This window comes from Dermacentor albipictus, unplaced genomic scaffold, assembly GCF_038994185.2.
Source record: "Dermacentor albipictus isolate Rhodes 1998 colony unplaced genomic scaffold, USDA_Dalb.pri_finalv2 scaffold_62, whole genome shotgun sequence".
NCBI classification, from domain to species: Eukaryota; Metazoa; Arthropoda; class Arachnida; order Ixodida; family Ixodidae; genus Dermacentor; species Dermacentor albipictus.
The window spans coordinates 160,923-165,489 of NW_027225616.1; positions in this window are offsets into that span (position 1 = coordinate 160,923).

Consider the following 4,567-nt stretch of genomic DNA (forward strand, 5'->3'; position numbering starts at 1 on the left):
AAATCAGGTTGCCGTCTTGTAATTTTTGAAATTGTCCTCTGGTCTTAAGTCTTTTCTGAATCTGGAAGAGCCGGCTGATTGTACATTTCATCTCGAGATAGTTCACACACTTCCAGCAGCACAGGTTACCACACTTTGTTGAGTGCAGATGACCACTGCAAATTCTATCATTTTGATGAGGCACCGATCTAATGCCGCTCACTCTTGCCACAACACTTTCTCAACTTGTACTGCACTTGTTTCTTCCATTTTCAGCACCAGGGCTAAGGCACAACAGCAATAACATTTCTAGCAGAAAATGCTTGCTCCTTGGCATCTGATCCCCCATTCATATGCTACTTTCTTCCAATTTTTTTTTATGTGATGCTCCTGCTTTCACACACTGTCAGACTGTTCTCCTTCATGTTTCCTTGTACTCTTTCTGTCCGCTTCTTGCTCAACATACCGCGCATGCCTTCAGTCATGTCCAATTGATCAATGCAGTCTTGTCCTTTTCTCTCTCTCTCCTCCAGAACCTGCAACATTCGACAACCTAGCATTATTTTGCTTCTTTTTGTGATAGTGCCTGGCTATCTGTTGCTGATGCCACACATTCACTTTGCAATGGTTTATTAGACCACACACATAAATTAGTAGCTGTTTAAAACCTTGACCCTGCAGCTCTTCCACAAAATTCATGCAGAAGTGGAAACACAGATTACACTTCATTCCTCACCACAGCTTACTATGTCTGCATCAAAGCTCGATATTACCTACAAGTCTGCAATGTCTTTGTGTCTTCCTTTGTAGCTGTAGGTCACTGCATGAGCAGAAAAAGATTTTGTTGCTTAAGTGTTCATGTGCTTAAGTAGGCAATGTAGTGTACTTGATTTTCACAATGCTTAACTCAATTGGTGGTATGCCTGCACTATAACATGCACAAACTGAACAGCATATCCAAACAAGAAAATTGCTAGCCTATCACAGTTAGGTTGAGTCCTTTGAATGAAAGTTGGGACAGTTTTGTATGCGATGGCTGATGGCATTCAGGCTCATCATGTCAACCTCAAAATGTGAGCAAAAACGCAGTACATGTATAAAAGATGAACAGTTTTATTGGACCATGGTGCTTTACATGCACCTCACTTCAAACACAACGATGTCTTTGCGTGTGACCTGTGTCGATATGAAGCCACTGCAGCTGGTGAGCAATGTGCTTGCAGATGGCACTGGCTACATTCCTTTGGAAAGGCATCGTCATGTTGCACAATGTAGTGAAGATGAAGGCTTTTAATTAATGTGTACTTTATTTTTTATTTACCTCTCACCTACTGTTGCCAACACAAATCATGTCTCCTGGTAAGCCGAATGCCTGTGAACATTGCAAGGCACAGTGTCAGGCAACCGTTTACAATCTTCAGCATAATACTGTAGAAGGCGGCCTTCTGGTTTGTATACATGAAAGCACCAGGAAAGCAAGCTTGATAGACTAAAGACTAGCTGACTTGACAGCTCTGTACAGCCTGTACTGCTTACAGAAAGCAAGTCACACTGGTCATGGGACCTATAGCAGCGGCATGCAAATAGAGGTTTGTATTGCCTGTAGTACATATACATAGCCTTTCTTTGAAAAATACGTTTGGTCACTTTTCATTAACTTTACCTAGTCAGTACATGCATTATCACTTAAGCTGCTTGGTCTTCAAATAAAACGAGCATTTTCGGCATAGTAACTTTTACTTACATGAAATATGTGGTGGTGTTGAACTGTAGAAGTGTACAGAATACATAAAATCTTGAAGCACTTAAGCAGAATTTATAAACAATGCTAAATTTAGGGGGACTGACAAACTGGACTGTACAACACAGATAATATAGGGCACTTGCAAGACAGTTTTTGGTGGCCTAGTTCCTAGAAGGTATTTAGAACGAAAACAGTGTCAACTGATTGGAAAAGGAAAGAGGACAGACACAGTGTTCACTTATTACTCAAGGTTTTTTGTGTGTGTGTGTGTGTGCAGTAATATATACGAGGTGGGTTCAAAAAGAAACCAAACTTTTGAAATAGCATGCCAATCAGCAGAGCGAGCGCGCTGCGGCTACTGAGCGCATGTAGTGGCAGGTTCAGACAACAAACCGCCATTTGCCGCGTTTCGCTCTGACCGTAGTTGGCGAGCTACAGCCACTGAAGTGAGCACATGAACAAGCTGCTCTTCGGATTGGTGCCAAACTGACAATGAAGGAATTGGAAGAACAGTGTGTGTGTGTGTGAAGTTCTGCTACAAACTTGGGAAAACTTTCACAGAGACTTTTCAGTTGCTTAGCCAAGCATACGGGGAGGACTATGCGAGTCGCACGCAGTGCTATGGTTGGTTCAAGCGTTTCGAAGAGGGAAGAATGTTGGTCGGTGACGATCCCAAGCTTGGACAACCTTCCACATCCACAGATGATCACCATACTGAGAGAGTTCGAATTGAGATTCGCAGAAATCGTTGTTTGACTGCTCGAGAAGTCGCTGATGAAGTGGGTATCAGCGTAGGATCATGTCATGAAATTTTAAGTGACAAACTAGGGATGCGTCGTGTCAGTGCAAAATTTGTGCCACGTTTGTTGTCTGGTGCACAGAAGCAGACCCGTGTTGAAATCAGCCAGCAAATGCTTGCCACTGCCACCGACGATGGAAACTTCCTTAAGAACATCATAACAGCCGATGAGACATGGGTTTATGCCTACAATGTTGAAACGAAAGTGCAGTCGTCGCAGTGGGTGGCCAAAGGTTCTCCTCGTCAAAAAAAAGCACGCATGAGTCGGTCAAAAATGAAGGTGATGTTGGTTGTGTTTTTTGACTGCAAAGGCATTGCCCATCAGGAATTTGTGCCACATGGTTAGATGGCAAACAAAGAAGTTTGCCAGAGAACCCTAGCATGTTTGAGAGATTCTGTGTGCAGTAAGAGGCCTGAAATAGACAGTTTTAGTATAGCGTACGCTATTCCATTGTGGACGCTAAAAAATAGCGGGTCGTCACTGCGCATGCGCTGAACGCTAAACGAAATAGCGGGTATAGCGGGCGTACGCAATGCAAACGAGTTAGCGTTAGCGTTTTTGCGGGGTTTCCGGAGCTTGCGGGAAACATGGCGGCGGTCCCGGCTGCCCGCTTCGAATTGGATTTGGCGTTGCATTTGTAAAATGCACTTCGTTCGTAGCAAATGACTGTGTAAACTGCTTTCGCTTAGTCTCAGGCCGCTTCGACGACAGAGTATTATGGATAACCTCGTGGTGTTTTCGAGATCGCTTCTCGTTTCTAACGAGTCAAAGCCTAACAAAACAAACGTTTGAGATGTCAGCGCCACCTGTCGCTAAAGGCGCAAAATAGCCGCAATGACGGCATATAGCCTCTGAGATCCGAAGATATCGCCGGTCAACTAAAACTGTAGAAAACGTGCGCTGTTTAGCGTACGCTATATTATAGCGTATAGCGTACGCTATAGTTGCGGACGCTAAACTAAAACTGTCTATTGTGGGAAAATCAGGCTTGAATGTTGCATCATGACAATGCCCTGGCTTACATGTCGCTCCTTGTCCGCAGCTACTTAGCGAAACACCACACTCCTTTTGTGCCCCACCCACCATATTCTCCGGACCTAGACCCTTTCCAAATCATAGAGGAGATCCAGGACAATGCGAGGAAAGACCTGCATGCCATTCCAGAAACTGCATTCCAGGAGGCTTTCCAAAAATGGAAGAAAAGATGGGAAGAGTGCATTGCCAGTAGAGGGGACTACTTTGAAGGGGACAGCACTTAAGATGTTGTCCCATAAGCAGCAAAGCTGTTATAGCAAAAGTACAATTTCTTTTTTAACACACCTCGTATCCATGGAAAGGGTGGGGTTCAAGGCAGGTGCAACAAGAACACCCAATGTGAGGTCGAATGTAGAGTTTAATGTCCAAACCAGAGTAGTAAGCTGGTAACCTTTAAATGGTAAGCAAAACAGTAATGCTACGGGAACTGTCATGCCCTTCATAATTGTAACAACCGTCGGAATGTTGAAGTGGCTTCAATGCCCCATTAATTTCCACTATTCTCATTCTAAATGGGCAAATGCACCTCCATTCATTTACCATTAGACATATCAAGAGATCGACCCCACTAATGCTAGTTCTTTATAGGTAGCTGAAGCAAAATAGCATTTCGTTCAGTGAGTATTGATGCAAGTTTTCAAACACTCCTATCATGAAATAGCTTAGTTGTCCATCTTGAGCAAGGTAGTTATTAGCCGGTATAATGTCAGAATTTGTTTATCATTTACGGGTAGACCTGCTGATGATAATGTAAGCAGAATGCTGCTGAGACCAATGAGAAAGTGAAAAATAAAATAATTATTACATTGTTCCAGCCATCATTCCCTAAGGTGTCCACCCTGCCCCATCGTAAGCAATCACTTCACATCCCAGCATGCATATCTTGCGCATTTCTTTATTTCACTCTTTCTCTATTGTGTAGGACTGGCCATATTACCTCAAAGCACTAGAAATCAATAACAATGACATCAGCATTGCCGCTGAGGAAAGACAAATGAAAGAAAACAGA